The sequence below is a fragment of the Anas acuta genome, chromosome 13, assembly GCF_963932015.1.
Source record: "Anas acuta chromosome 13, bAnaAcu1.1, whole genome shotgun sequence".
NCBI classification, from domain to species: domain Eukaryota; kingdom Metazoa; phylum Chordata; class Aves; order Anseriformes; family Anatidae; genus Anas; species Anas acuta.
In genome coordinates, this window is record NC_088991.1 from 2,016,711 (window position 1) to 2,033,721 (window position 17,011).

Sequence of the window (17,011 nt, forward strand, 5' to 3'; positions counted from 1 at the left end):
GATAACTGCAGAAATACGAGACCTGTTGCAGTATCCTTGCCCTTGTGGACTGGCACAAGGGCTGTGAAGCCACGGGTGGTTTCCTTGCTTCATTGCTGAAGTCTAGCCAGTCTCACACTAGCACGAAGGGTAATATCTGGTCACTACAGAACACTACAGAAAACTGTGCTTCTGATTCCAAATTTTGATACACACTTCACTAAATTAGGCTGGAGTGATTGAGGGCTTTTTTTTTTCTTTTTCCTCCCATTTGATTCGCTTGGCCATAGTACTGAATCATACGAAGTTGTGTTTTATCTACAGGGTGACTCTCACACTACCTGATTAAGAATGCTATGTCCCAGCAGGAGATTGTCATCATTCCCATCTTTCAATGGGGAATAAATGTTGTAATCAGGAAATTTACAGCGCTGTATAATGTTAGAAGAACTGAAATAAGCTCTAGCTTTGTTGTGGCATGTGCATGGAGATCTTATCAAGTCAGCAAGTACCCCTTTTAAACAAGCTGAAGCCGAGCCAGGTACCTACATCTATCCACTAATGAAAATATAATAAAGTGACCATCTGAACTACCAGATAATGAAATTAAGTATTAAATTAAAATGTGAAAGAGACTATATCATAAAATTAATGACTTTTGTGATGGCTTTAGTGAAGCACAGCTGTTTGTCAGATGTTATCTGAGATGGTCATAGTAAATGATCTGGGACTACTTACAACTAGTTCTGTGGAAAAGAAATTCCTTTTTTTGCAGCTTAATTTTCAGCTTCAGTGCAATATGAGATCACCAGTTCCAACTCACCAGATATGATTTCTGGAAGAGGCAGATACATTTCATACCCTACTACTACATCATCATCTGTAAAGAAAGAAGATCTGGAACCACTGTGTACAGTATTTCAATAAGGCGTTAATTAGATATATTGGCTCACTTAATTCATATGAACTAGACCTTGGTTTCTTTCAAAAGATGAAAATTAAAATAAATGAGCTGACTGACAGAGAAGGTGAACATGAGAGCAAGTTTGCCCACTAGAAAAGATCATTAAGGTTACTCGTAACTGTTACAAATGGAGAGGCACCGGAACAGCCCACATAAATCCCCTCTTGCTGAACAAGTCAGGAATGCATGTCAGAGAATTATAAGATTCTCCTTGCTCTTTCTTCAAGGAAATGCTACAGCTCTGTTGTTAAAGAACTTCAATGGAGAGCAAAAGAAATCTTCCCAGAGTTTAAAGATGGAATATTATAAAAAAAGTTTCCAGTGAATTCACAAATACCCAGGCTATGCACAAGCAGCAGCATACAAGGGCTTCTTATAGCCCAGTTCACGTGGTACAGCTCAGCTTTCTGGAGAATTTTGATTTCATTTACAAATTATCAAGGAGGAATCTCTGAATCAAAAATTAGAACAGAGAGAGTCTGAAATTATTCTTCTCTCTTAAAATACTTTAGTGGAAGCTTTTACATTGCTTCACACTGTCATATCCACAAGCTTCTGTATTTAGAAAAGATGTGGTAGAACAAACTACAGGGACAGGAATTATGATCCTGAAGAAATCAGTTGCAAAGGGAGATAAGCAGAGGGAGCAAGACTCACCTTTTGGTGATTGACAGTGACTTTTAACAGCTTGAATCTTGACATAAGCACCTCAGCTAAATGTTTGTCACTGACGATGCTTCAAAGGAATGACCTGTCGTAACCAGACTAATGATCACAATAGGAGAGAAAGGAAGATAAAACTCACCTTCAGAGAAGTCCTGTTTATTGGCATACTGTTGATATATTATCAGCTAAAGGCTGAAAATATGAGAGCAGTCTAAATGCAGTCCTAGCTGAGGTGGAAATCTGAGTACAGAGACAGCAGACCAAAGCTTTCCATCAAGATGCAGCATTCCGGGGATGTTTCCCAAGCTGACTTCCTGGGACTTACTTTAGTTTTATTGTGAAAAGTATATCAAAGAGAAAACTTACAGTTTTGTGTAGAGGTTGCCACAACTGGACATCTAGGGTTAGGTTCAGACCTAATATAAAAATGTTAACTGAAGGCACTGCAAGTAGAAGCCCTTATGTTAGCACTACATTGCCTTCCAGCTAGTCAAGAAGGCAGAGGAGACCGAACATGATGGGATTTCATTCACTGTCACAAACACTGGTTCTTAAGTGACCAAACACTTTTATGCTTGACATCAGTGGCAGGCTATACAGTTGCCTTGACTATTTCATTGAGCGAGCCAAAGGCAACTGGTCTTCTGGCAGCTTCAGAATCTGTTATAGTTGCTTTCTTCATCTTGCTGTTTTACTTGATGCCATAATTATTTTCTAATTTCTAAATTCACTATTAATTTTAATTATGATCATCTATGCTCATTAGTTTAGCTAATCTATCTTCGCTTTCAAGCACACATACACTGGTCTTCATTCTAGTATAGTGTTGGCATGGAAAGTTTTATGCAGAGAGGTAGAAAGACCCACATATATAATGAAGTTAAAGGGCTTATAACTGCAGCTGGTTGAAGATTTTTTAATTATGTTTTTCCCATCCAAAAGAAAAGCCAATTAGTTGGGATCGAAAATTTTCAGAGATGTACATCCTGTTTAATAAAATTTTCATCAGAAGTTTTCTCTGGTGAAAAGTAGAGAATAATCATTAGCTAATAAAAATCAAACTTGGAGGTCAAATCTCATCTACAACAGAGAAAGCACTGAACATGCTGTGTTTTATTATAAGAACAATTCTAAATCCACAGTTACCAGCCTTGCGTGTCCCAACTGTGAAACTGCTTGAGTGATCCCACTTTCATCGGATACTTGAGATTTCATTCTGTTCTAGGGCACAAATTTCAAATCTGACTTTTTTTTTTTCATGCAGCTAGTCTTGTTCTGAATTTTCCTTTATAATTTCTTACCTAGTTATATTTTTATGAAGGACTAAATGAGAGTAGACAAAATGCAATAATAATACTAATAATAGTTATTAAATTATTTTCTGGTATCTCCTGCTCACAGATTTTAAGTGACGCTTCAATGCTTGAGTGGGCCATAAAGTTTTGCAAGAAGTTCTAACCTTGTCTGTGTCCTGCACATAAAACAAGCATTCTTGTTTAACTAATGTGATCAATACCAATTAACTACTTCACATGCTGCTGAATCAGGGAAAGTTGTCCACCGCCTGCGTCAGTCCATTTTTTTCTCTTTTACTTTGTTGCTTCAGCTTCTCCCCTAAGCCAAAGCAATTATTTTATGCTTGTGCCATCCCTGTAGGACTCTAACTACTATGTTCCACAGAGAAACAAGGAGTAGCCAACATGGACCATATTCATAGTACATTATCATCCAATACCCTAACAGATGTTGGTACCAGATGTTTCAGAAGACGGTAAAAGACCCTAGAGGAATCAGATGTGAGACAATCTGCTCTGCCTAACTCACATACAGAACTTTATCCAGTCCTACATCCTCAGAGCCTGAAAAAATGAGGCATATTTCCAGTATTAGCATTCATTTATATGAATCCTCACCAGTCATATCCTGGTTTTCCATTTTTTCCCTTCTCTCCCAACGCTTTCTGATGTCCATACCAGACCAGAAACTCACTTTATCTACAAACATCTTTCCAGATATTCAGAAGAATATTTAAGTGTCAAAAAAGCTGTTTAAGAAGTTATAAACAGCGCTGTTTAATTATGTAAATACTTTTAGCAAAGATAAGAGATTAAAGCACAATGGAGACAAATTGGCATGTTTGTCAACCCTAGTGGATGGAAGTAATGGCTGTAGTCTTGCACTAACAGACAATATTCAGGTACTATAGTACTTTGTGAATCCCTGAAGCTGCACAAAATAGGCATTTTCATGAATGTTGCTGTTCATGGCAACTCAGTGTTTCACTTACTATAGCCTCCATTCACTGTGGATATAAAACGATTCTCTAGAAATTGTTACAATTAGAATTCAACATCACCTGTTCTCTTTGGGGAGAAAGGAAGTATGTGAATTGCATCTGAATACCCTGAGGACTATAGGACTCTCATATTCATGTATTCAATTTCATGAATACATCCAGAGAATAATACAAAATATAATTTACTTATTTTTACAGCCTGTTCTAGGTCTTCTATACTTACAAGTTCGTCATAGACTGTTCTTTCTTTCTTTTTTTTTTTTTTTCCTCCTAACATCATTTAAAAGAGACTCAAGACTGCTTGAAGGTGAATTCCAGCAAAAACATTTGGTTGAGACACAGTTTAAATGTCTTTTGGTGATACAGAAAATGTCCTTGTCTTTAAAGCTTGTCCCCAAGCTTTAAAGTGATCAGTCACTTACACAGACTCACAACCAGGAAAACAGAAGTATGGCAGTCAGCCTTTTCTGGCCCCAAAATGCAGCTCTGTTGTAGTTTTACATTTGTGTGCAGAGACCCTCAGAACTGGCCAAGAGAGGAGTAAGCAGGGGGGTGCATGATGAGCACTGGAGGAAATGTCAGCATTTCAACCTAAGAGTGTTGCCATGACAACACGATGTAGAGTTTGCTTAAAGAAAAAGATTGCAATTTAATTGAAAAAAACAAAAAACAAAAAACAAAACAACAACAACAAAAAAAAAAACAACACTCATTTAATAGAGCAAATTTAGATGATGTGTTTTATGAGGTTATGACATGGATTAAAATACAACGTATTTCCACAAACAGATTTTAAAAAATCATACACAGTTGCTTCACAGAACACTGTAAAAACCTAATCTATCATTACAAATGAAAATTAGAGACTGGATTATTTTCAAATATTTCAAATTAATTTCACATATTTTCTACCAGATATTCAGAAAACTTATGATGATTTGCTCTCTCATTTACTCTGTAAGCTATCAATATAAAGTAGCTTTATTTTTATGCAACACCAAGAATCTGTTAAGTGCTGTAGAAACAATGTGCTACTGGCCTCCAACCCTATAACTGCAGTGGCCAAAGGTTAGAGAAAGGGAATATCATTATCTCATTTAAAAGCAGGAGAAGAAGGACAGGGCATGTGAAGCCAGAGGCCCAAAAATCACATGCAAAGCTTGCAACTGCATTGGGAATTACATCAAGATTGCTGTAGCCCAGTTCTGTAATTTACAATGGCATCCTCATCTGCTCAAGCAAAGAGAGATATAGGTGACTATTTTCCTTCATTGAAGTTTACCGTTATTAAAGCTTTCAGCATTTAGAACTGCCTAAAACCTTAGCATTTTTGTCACGGCATGCATTGTGACCCATGCCTTGGGGCATACACTTGAACAGAACATCAGTGACAGAATACTGAGGAAGTGCTTGTTCAATGGCCATTAAAATGAATACATTACGTCTCCCACAGTGGTGAGAGAGAATGTATTTTTATGTAAATCTAAGTGACCTTGTGTCTTCTGGGGGAAGCCATAAAGATCCTCCCTGCCTCCACACCTCCACAAAAAAAAAAAAAAAAAAAAAAAAAAAAAGATAAAAAAAATCTTGAGAACTGTCTCAAGCTTGCTTTCTTTTTTCCTTGATAGTCTGCTGCACACCAAGAGCTAAACTGTTTGCTTTAAGAAATAATGAATTAGAAAATTTGGATTTGAAATTTTACTTGACAGCTCCCAAACCGGATGGTTCCCAAGAATAAGTGAAGAAATATGCCTCTAACTGCCTGCTGCCTCTGCAGAAAAAGATCTTGGCAACCATAGATTCATCCTGCCTACGTCAGAGCACAGGAAGCATGTGCCCTGCCACTCGGTATGACACTGATTTTTTTGGTAGTGTCTGGGAGTCAGCAGAGAAAGTGGTCCCCACAAGGGGGGACAGCAGCACACACAGTCAGAGGAAAGCTTGAAAGCTTCATGCTAGTGCCACTATGTTCTTCCTGCTCTTTTTACTGTTTAGGCACTTTCTGGTTAGACTTCATTAAAAGGGAATGTGGAGAAGCAGGAACACCAGAAGTGTAATGGGAATACTGAAGAGCAGACCACATTGGAAAGTGCAGAAAGCAGTTTGAGACCACTGCAGTGTGCCAAGGGCCAAGTTGTGTGGCATGCTAAGCAGAGTTTATGATGGCCTTACACTGGTATTTGAGGGCGTTTGGCATCTTACAGGATAAAAGCTCAATACTTTAAACAAGCTGAAGCATCTGCATCTGAAATCCCCTAGAGAAGGAGGGTTGAATTCAGTTCTGTTTAAAATGAGCGATAAGAGAGATTTGCTGGAAAGGTACATTTTGAGTAGATACTATAGCAATTCTGATATAAAAAATTACTTGTCTTGTTAAAAGCTTAAAAGCTATTTGTCATCTCAATGCTCTGTTCCTTACAATGTCAAGTTCTGGAAAGCTGTGAACTCCCAGGTAATGAAAACTCAGTTTGTGCTAAGAAATTATCTTGTACACAGAATTATGGCTTTACAGCATCTTCCAGAAGAGAGTGATTGCGGTCTCCTAGCCTGTTTCCAAATAAATAAATAAATAGAAGGCAGCCTTTAAGCTCAAATTACGAGTCATGAAAAAAGTCGGATGTTGATACTCCTGTGAGCCACCTTTCTCTTTGCAGAGAACCATATTGCCAGCAAAGCAAAGCACTGCAGGATTGCCATCTACCCTGGAGCCCTAAGAAGACAGAATGAGTTTAGAAAAGCTTTCTCGATGGGCTTTCTTGCAGTTAAACTGCCTGCATGTCTGATGTGTCTTGTTCTAGACCTGTTAATCTGGAAACTTTCCCAGGTGATACCATCAGTGAAGGGCTGGAATAGCACTGCATGGTTAGTTCTGATATTGCTTAGACTTCTCTAATATCTTTCAACAGGATGACTGCTGTGCACCCTGGGCTCTGCACCATAAAGAAAAACACAGGTCATTTGTTTTCTCTTCTGTTGGCCACCTAATATGACTAACTCCTTTGTAATTCTGTCCTTCAATTCTCCTCCTTTGTGAGAGGGGCCATATTTCCTTTCTTCTACCCTTTGATTACCTTATATCGTGAGGATTATAAACTGTGTCACATTGATATAGTGCTGAATCCACATTTGTAAGGCAGTGTCCTCAAAGGGACTCTTGGGGAGAGGTGGTGTCTCAAAAGGCCACTGGAATGTAACAATAAGCATGTGAAATATGTCTCCTCATACACTACATAGGCTAACAACGATTTTTAAGATGTCCCAGAAAGTTCTTAATCAATGATACAGTCCTTGTGTGAGTTCAGATTCTTATGTGATCTCTAGGATGCTTGAAAATGAAGTTTTAATGCTTCTTCCTCTTCTGAGTATTTCCGAGAACATAATTCAGGGAAAATTGCTGGGGTCTACCAGTATTTTTTGACCTAGAAACAAGACTGCAGAATGAGAACCAGCTCCTGCATCTGGTGTATATAATAATAATCCTACCCAGAAGAGCAGTTCAGTTAATTGAACTGATCCCCATAGACTTACAGAAACCATGGGCCTCTGCAGGTGGTCCTCCAGCTCACACTGAATACAGCCTGGCTTTGATCTAAGCCTGAGGTTAGATCAAACTGGCAGTTAGAAAAACACATCTTCACGCTTGTAAATTCTGCCAATTTGATTAGTATTATCTGAAAAACAGCCCCACGATGCCATTTTAGAAAGGAAAACAGAAAGAAAATAGATTCTCCATTCTATATACTAGATTTTTGATCCTTTAAAAACATATCTGTGAGAAAAAGAAGGGAGAACATATAACAGACTAAAAATTATCATCTTATCTCCACAGCCACACCTGTGGCTTTGTTGGCACAAGACTATATTACAAGATAATCAAGGTTCGAGCTAACCTTCATTGTCTTGTAGCATCAACTGAATGTTAAATCAGCATCACAGGCACAGAAGATCCTTTTTTTTGCTCTATTAACTACATCAGTAACATCTTTTCAACATCCATCACTGAAATTTCAGCTTGTGAGAAGGAAGATTGCTTATTGGAATAGTTAATAAAGCAGCACAGGGATATGTCGCTGGAAAACAATGAGGAAACTTGAGTTATGCCAGTGAGATCAATGGAAAATCAGTGGAAAGGGTGAATAAGAACTCTGGGATTTGGCCCTAAATCAGCTTGCACAGTTTTCAACAAATTGAGTTTTTACAGTCTGGTGGAAGCTCTAATTATGTTGTCATAAAAACTCAGCATTGTTGAAATCTTATTTCTGAAGGCTCCCAAAGAGGCATCTAAAAAGATTTTCTTTTCCATTGTGTTCTGATAACAGACAATATATGAAGTGTCAGATTAGAGTGAGTAATGTGGGACATGCCACCTCCATCACCCATCTGACAAGGAAGCCAAGAAGCAACCAGGTGGCTTTTATTAATTCATTTTAAGAGCAAAAGTCCCTATCTCTGTCTCTTCGTTTAGACAAAGATCCCCCAGAAAAAAGGACAATTAAAGGATGCATTTCACTGAATGGTAAAAAGGGTGCCCTCTCCAAAGATGAAACTATTTTAAATGCCTGAGCTCATGAGATGACATGAAAAGCACGTCTAAATGCAATTATCACAAACAATATTTAGAACTTTCTTTCATCTCTCATACCATACAGAACTTCAGCAAGACAACACAGAAAATTTCACGGAGACAAGGAAAAATTTCTCTCCAGTTCACTGAGAACAGATGCTTTGAAGAAATAGCTCAGTGTTAACAAGCTTCTGCCAAGGCATGGGGAATTTCCATCAGAAGCCCACCAATGTCCTTACAGCTCACTGATGCCTTTTTCCAAAACTGGCCTTACAGGCCTACATCTGGGGCCAGCAATCGCATGCAGCCTGTACCTCAATTACAGCTCCAGATCCACCGTCCCTAGGTCCCATACCACTGGGTGGCTGCACTGAGGTGTGCCGGCAGGATCCTGGGGTCCTGCAAGGAGACCTAGAAGGCAAAATGGGGAGGGCCCTGGGAGTCAGGGCCACTGGCTACTCTGATTCAGTTAAGCAAAAACTGAGAAACATGAAAGTTATGTTTCCAGTTCAAGCATCTGAAAAACTCAGCTTTCCAATGAAGTGGAAATTCTGATTTCAACAAATCTATTCAAAGGTTGCTGGCGTAACACCTCAGGTCTAGCATTTCAACTATTAGAAAATCTTTATTAGTAGTATTATCTACCTTGGCATCATCAATGCACATTTAGAACAATTTAGTGCAAAAGGGCAAAAACATACAAGAGAGGTAACATATTTCCTGATTAGCTTTGCTTGATTCCCCTGGAAGCTGGCCTTACAAACATCACCTTCAGCAAGGAAAAAAAAATCATTCCAAGATCTGCTTTGGATTATGAAAAGCATTAATATTCAAACTAAATATCTTCTTTTATGATGTTATTTATGTATTTATTTAAGGAAAACATACATTTCTGGCCTGATCCACCCAATAAATTCCTTAAAAATTTAGAAACAAAGAGACTTTCATTTCAGAAGTGTTTTAATGAAATGATGGGAGAATTACCTGCTCTGGAGAAGGTAATCAGTATTCATTTCAAGTTGAAAGGTGTTGGCTAGGCTGACACATTGACAATGCTGTATTTTCATTATACAGCATTTTCATTGTACAGCATTTACATTATAGTTTTAATTCCAAAGCACATATCAGTAACGTAAAACCATATATTCCTATCACTGAATTCTCACTCAAATTCTCACTCAAAACTGTCCATATTCAGTCAGACCCAAATTCTCTCTTGCTCAACAACTTCAGATGCCTAACAAAAAGCACAGGAACTTAAGATGACAAGGAACTTTCAATACACTCCTCCCTAGCTGTTGATTACAATCTCATATATACTATTTAACTGCTTGTACTAAAGACAAAATCACTGGCAGAAAGAGTACCACATAGCCAGCCAAGAAGCACGTACAGGTTATTAAGCGTCACACTTTAATTACATGCAGAAGAGAGCTAGAGGAGGAACAGCTTACTGGGAAGAAAAGCAGAGAAAGAATAAGCAAGGAGCAAGTACAGATGCTGTTATATTATGGGGCTACAGTGTTTAATCATAAAATAAATCAGAGAATGGCCTAATTTCTAGCAATTCACGCAGTCTGCCCCAGCATCATGTATCTCTAAGGACAGGGCAAACCTGGGTGCCCCTGGCTGCATATAGAACTCTGGGTGCTGGAAATGTGTGGTGCCAGCCATCCTGGGGTCTCTCCCAGGGCTGCAGCCTCTACCAGAAAAAAAAAATAAAGGCTTCCTTTAAAAAAAAGATAAAAAAATTGGCTTCCTTCAGTGTTGGTACATCCATCACACCCACCTTCCTCCTGAATAACCAAGCAGCCACTTGGGCATGCCACGTGCGTGCACTCATACCTGATGATGTGCTCTCTTCAACAAAAACACTGCTCATCTTTTAAGCACTACCATTTCACAATGTGCCAACATACTTTATTTTTGGTAATAGCCCTTCACCTAACACAATAAGACAAGTGCACTCACTCGGTGAGCAGGTACCGTGTAAATAGCTCTCCCAGCAACAAGCACCCTTTGCCAGGAAGGCAGAGAAGCGCTGCCTGCTCACCCTACTGCTGGGCACAGAGCTGATGGACTCCCCAGGACACTGCACAGAGCATCCTGCCCACAGCACCAGCACCATGTCAGGGTGGCAGGCAGAAGCAGGATGTCTCTACTGACACTTTGTTAAGCAAGAAGAACCTTTGGTTGGTTGTCGGTGCAGCAGGTGCTTCCCCTCCTCACTTAATACTTGATGCCTCAACCACCATCTTCAGACTCCCTCCTCTCCCCGCAGCAGTTTCTCCCCTTTCTCCTGTGCCAGCTAACACAGGGTTTTGCCTTTTTTGTCACAGTTTGGTTCAAAATAAACACAAAACTCTCCAGTATGTTTGACTCATCATTGGCAATTTGTTTCATATGATAAGACTGCTACTCCCAGGCAGTCTCATTATCTACAGCAGAGATAAATGCAATATTCTACTTACCTGCGATAAGCTGCATCTTCAGGCCATAACAAAACTTATTTTATAAGACATTTCTCTATGTTGTCTATATATCTAGGAGGTATATACCTCTCATAAAATTAAAGTAACCTTTATACCACCACTATAAACCTAATATACAGCTGTATACACATAATGCCATCATAGAGTTCATATCATTTATAGATTGAACTTTCAGGCTTTTCTTTTATTTTAGTAGCGATAACATGCTTAACTATGTCCTGTATCTGCCCAGTGTATGCAGTTCTAGCTGTTCCGTCAGATCTAACATAGTCCAATTTTCACATCCTGTATGAATGAAATCTTACCAACCACCATCAATCATACTCTTGTAAAAGGCCTTTTCTGAAAACAACCTTAACTCCAGGCAGAAGTTTTGAAACAGAAGTCTCAGCATCTTCAGAAAACTGTATGAAGAATAAAAACACTGCCTATGGAAACAATATATAGGAAAACAAACTATCTGCTATATAAATCCTACTCTTCTGCTGAAGTACTGTTTCATAATAGGCTTCCACAGCTTTAACATACATTCTTCAGCATTCAGTAAGTAGAATTACTCAGATGAAGAAAAATTAAAAAAGAAATAATACAAACAGAACACTTTTTCCCTTGGAATTACTTTTTTGTTGTTGCTGTTAAATAATAATAATAATAATAATAATAATAATAATAATAATAATAATAATAATAATAATAATAATAATAATAATAATAATAATAATAATAATAATAAAACAGAAGAAGTGCCATCCTGAATTTTTTAATTACAAAAAGTGAAAAACAGCAGTTCTTATTTTCCACTATTCTATTTTTTTCATTCCTTCTCTTTCAGTTTCCTTCCTTTTTATAGAAATCTCTCCACTTCAGATTCTAAATCATCTTTTCCATGGCAATCTCAGTGGAAAGCTTTATACACACTTGCACAGGTGGAATCCAAGAAGACAAGGGACAAGGAGCTGTCCGCATCTCCCAACTCTGTTAATGCTGGCAGATTTTAACCCTGGAGGGCTTGGACTGAACCCCACCAACATTTAAGCAGAACAGGAAAGCAGTACCTGCCAGCATTGCTGCTAGCCTCAGCAGAGGGAGTGGAGCAGCTCTTCTCCTGGGGGAACAAATCTCCAAACTACTCAAAATTGAAAAACACATATTTTGCTATGGCTTATTTATGTATCCTCATCACAAAGCAGCTTGGAAAACATGTTGTTTTTGTCTGGTAATCACAACTCCACTGGATTATCAGAGAAAGTAAGCCAGACCCTTTAAATGTCAAACTTGTTCTACTACCCTCCTGCATTTTAATAAAGTCACAGTTTAAAAAGGACTAATTAGTATGTTATGAAAAAGCACAAATCCAAAGACGATATTTGATGCATTTCTGTACTGGAACCTGAAATTAATTACTGTGCTGAAGTTTGGACAGGTGCATTAAAAATAGGCTTGATTAACCTGTTTGCTTGGGAATTCTTTAGAAGCCACAAGTAATACTATTTTTTTTTTTGTTTGTTTCTTTTTGATTGACATTTTGCTTTTTCTTAAGTACACTGTAATTTTGCTCTAAGTAAAAAAGAAATATACAGCATGTTTTATTTAAAATCTTTGAAGTATTTTTTAATTCTTTTCTCTTCATAACATCTCTCTTGTTCTGCAAGCCCTTTTATAACATGGAAATCAAAAACAGTATAGATATAAGAGCATTCATAATGCATCATTTATGTAATATGTTTAATTAATGTGAACAGATTCATCATTTTATTCTGGTTATCAAGATGGTTTAAGCAACATCAGATTTCTGAAAAGTGTGAAATTGGTGCTAGGTCCGGCACAGCTCTGTCACAAACTTACTTCAGATACTTGATTTCATCCAAAGTTACACTCCATGTTTATTTTCATGCATGCATGCTGGCTTATACATACACGTTACAAAGATGAAGTCATGATTTACTACAAGAGCATAAACATAATTCTCGAAAAAATTATTTGGAAAAGAAAACAGGTACTTTAAAAAGGAAAACAGCATTGCCAGAGTTTCTAATGAAGCAAGTACAGTTGAATTGAACAATTTTCTATTTCATCCCATCCCAATAACCTGTCCTGGTCTTCTGAAATATTCACAGAAGAATAAGTATTGTTTTTCATGGTCAAAATAAATCACCATTAATGGCATATGATTTTATGGCAGTTCCTAATATTTTCCCTCTGCAATTGCCTATTTGACTTGTGCTTGGCTTCAGCTTATTATTGCCCTCAGTGTTATCAGAAGAACATGTTAAAGAGGAACAAAAAAGGCCATTAGGATTAGCATTAATCGTAGCAACAGTGTTTATTTTTAGAATAAACAGAGAAAATATTTTTGGTGGAAAATATACTATCTACCACTATGTCTGAACAGCCTGAGATCGCATTTATCCAAATCACCATTAGATATGAAACCACATTTATTAAAGAGATTTCACAGGCAGCTCATGATAATCCTGTCCTGACTCTCTCCACAGCTGGATTCCCAAGCAGCCGTGCAGCAGGAAAGTATCTTTTGTAGAGATTATCTGGCAGCAACAAAATGATGTTTAACTCACAGCAAGATGTTCAGATGTTTCAATGCGCTGACTGCAGCAAACACCAAGGAATGACAACCTTCCTCATCCCTTTGCCTCACAATTTTGTCCTTTTAACTTTCAACACTTTAATGTAAGCCCAGTTGTAACCTTACTGGCAAGTGGCACCAGCCACCCACCAGGGCTTTGTTCAGCTGCCTGGGGCCATCCACTCAGATGCGAATTGTAGTAACAGGATCAAGACAAAAAGGAAAGCAAAGTAAACATGAGGTGACTCTCTCTTTGCTTTAACCTTTTTTTTGTTTGTTTGTTTGAATTAAACCAAAAACATCCTCAGCCTCCCAAGAGAAAGTCCTACTTTCTCTTAAAACCCTTGAGTGTTGCTGAGCTTTTCTGCGCTGCAGTTCACAAGCCTTGAAACCCTTTGAAGACTCCTTTGCTTTACAAATATGAAAAATATTACATTAACATAAAGTTAATCTAGCTAAACTTTTTCAGTTACTTGTTCTAAATATGGTGTTAATGCAAAAGAGTCTTTCACTATTTCACTAGTAAGACATAACATGCAACAATACTTGTCAATTTTCATTCCAGCATCCCTTCCTAATTTTTAATGTACCCTACCCTTGAACACAGCTATTTGTTATTACAGGTGAGGCTGCATAAGCATATGGTGAGTGGAGGCCCAGTGAGCTGGAACACCCAGCTTCAGCTGATATTGTGCGGAATTGTTTGGCTGTAGGAGCTCAGCAGTATATTTTGATAGGCTTGACTGTGCAGCTATAGATCTAGTTTGCTTCCCACTCAGATATTGTTCATGCTTCAGTTGTCATGCACAAAATTAGTGATAAGCAATATTAAGCACAGCACTCCGTATTGCAGTTCTGCCCAAGAGGGCTGATAATGGATCTCTTTATGCTTTTACAGGAAGCTGAGCAACTGCTTGCCTGGGAAGCAGAAACATAACTACTCGGAGCTTTATGTTAATGCAATGTCTGTCACATCCCTCTTGCACCTTCATCATGAGCTTTCAAAGTCTTGGTGGAAATATTAAAATGGAAGACCTTTGTGCTAGTACCATTTCAGTGAGGAAGCTATGATGCAGAAATAACTAGTAAGGATATTTCAGCAGTTTGCCATGCATTAAAAAATGCATGATCTTCAGAACATGACCACAGATAGCAATTAGAATATATTTATAATATGTCCACGAGTAAACGGTTTCTTACTTGACTATTGCAGACCATATAAATAACCTCTAAGCTCCATGTGCTACAAAGCCCACGTATCTCTTAATTTTATGCAGGCTCAGTCCATTAAGAAGAGTAAGAATTGCATACAGTTAACCCATCTTTTACAGTAAATGGTTTAGAACACTGCGCAAGAGCCTATCCCCTTCTCCCATTCTGTCAGAAGTAGGTTTTCCTATAAAAGTCTTAACAAGCTATCTCCCATACTGTTCAAATACATTCGTTGTAGGCTAGGTGTTCTTTCCCCTTCAAGTTGAATTAATGTGGTCTGACATTTTCTTTAAAACAGTACAGGTTTTAGTCATCCCCCAAACTGTCCTGTGTGCTGCTGGTGCCACCCTATGACCATTGCTACACATGCCTTTTGCCCATAACCAGGTTGCTCTTTTGCTATTTCCAGACGATTCAAAAGCACATCAGTAAAACGCCAAATGAAAAGAGTGTATCCAAGGAACTGCAACAAGACACGGACCTCATTTGTCCCTTAGGCAATACAAGTATACAAAATAATTGCAAGGTTCACCAAAAGCCACAGCAGGAGACAAGTTTTCTTGAGCAATGTCCTTCAATCTTGCATCTTTGACTTGTACTTTTAGGACAAGTATTCCAAAGCTTCAAGTATGTTTTGCTGTCATTCCTCAGTATTTCACTCTCTAGCTCCAGACTTGATGGAGCTAAAGATGTTTAGTTTGAGGGATTTGCTTTCAGCTCTAAAATAACTGGACTTTTCAAATAAAAAGAAGGAGGAAAACTCAGATAAGTTTCAGATAAACTGAAAATAAGAATCCACAAGAGAACCATGCTATTTTTATCACTATTGTGTAGATATATATAAAAATATATTTAAATAAAGAGGATATCCTATTAAGATTGCTAAGGTGAAAGAATATTTGTTACCTATACCTCTGCCTAGAGTTTGATCTGGAAAACCATTTACCACTGTGCCAAAGGAGCTCATTTTCCAAACTCTGCTCTCATCAAAATGATAGCATTGAATGGAAGCATTTCCATTGGTTGCTTTACACTAGAACACATCTGCCCAGTTGCAAATGAATGTAGAACAATAATTAGTTCCATGTGTACTTCTTTCTGACCAGCAAATTACAAACTTTTGATTTCACTAGGGATGTTGAAAGAGCTTCAACAGGTGCAAGTATGTTGACTTATCATATATGAAGATCCAGTTTCTGCTACAAAATGAAAACTCTCTACATCATTCAAGTGTACTCTGTAAGTCTCATAATAATATTCCGAGTCATCTGACCGATAAACTTCATTAATTTAGCTTCATTGTTCCGTTTAATCTTAATGATTGCCTGGAATTCTCAGAAGACATTTTGTTTGGCATCAAGAGAACAGAATACTCTAATGAATGCCAGTTGTCTGTGTGGTTGGTCATCCTGTTTCAGAGCCTCAGAAACCCATGTCAGGTCCGCTGAAGAATCATGAATTCCTGTACGAGGGAAAAACAAACAAAAAGTTAACACATTGGACTTAGTTTGACTTTTTATTGATAATCTCCCTGTTTTAGATAAGACTGTTATAGGTGGTCTATCAGTACAATATCTTTAAGTAAAGAACCAGTAGTACAAAATGAACTACTAGGCAAGGTCACAACAGCTTAATAAAAAAGGCAGTGAAAACATTGTTGAAAGGGTCGATATTATTTGCACAATTGCTTTCTTTATTCTTTAGCCACCTTATTAGCAAGCATCCATCCTCTAATTATCATCTGGATTGTCACTGGTATCCCAGTGAGGGAACGGCACGGTCGCTTATCTGAAACCCATACCACAATTGTGAGAAACTCAGCAACACTGGGGACATGTAGTCTATTGCTTTGTAAAGGCCTCTCAGGTTCCTTAAAAAGATTTTAATGGGATACAACAAGAACAACTTTGATTATTCCATGCTGTTTCAAAGATGCAGCAACCAAACCACAGAGACCATGAATTTGAAAGACATCAGGGAAATCTAGAGGGGAAGCAGAACTTGCTAAGATTCTTAAGAAAGATTTATATATCATATGACTGGCTACATTTCAGCTGTCATTTCTAGGAACATCAGTTAGAGATATTATTACTATCTATACAGAGCTCCATGTGTATTACAATATCTGTGTAGACATTAAAGGCTGCAATGAAAATAGATAGAAAGAAGCGAAGTGAAGTAGGAGGGAAGGGATGGCAGTTTCATGTATATAATCAACTGGTTGCTTAGACTCAAATTGAATACCTTGAATTTA

At 37.9% G+C, this 17,011-nt stretch overlaps 1 long non-coding RNA gene across 3 annotated transcripts in view; it reads right to left on the bottom strand.

The window, feature by feature from the left end:
• Nucleotides 1-5,409: 5,409 nt before the first annotated feature.
• LOC137863693 (uncharacterized) overlaps nt 5,410-17,011 on the bottom strand; it is a 169,519-nt gene continuing 157,917 nt past the window's right edge. For all 3 annotated transcript variants that reach the window (XR_011101043.1, XR_011101042.1, XR_011101041.1), the window contains one exon: nt 5,410-16,219. This is a non-coding gene — a long non-coding RNA (uncharacterized lncRNA). The remainder of the gene's footprint in view (nt 16,220-17,011) is intronic.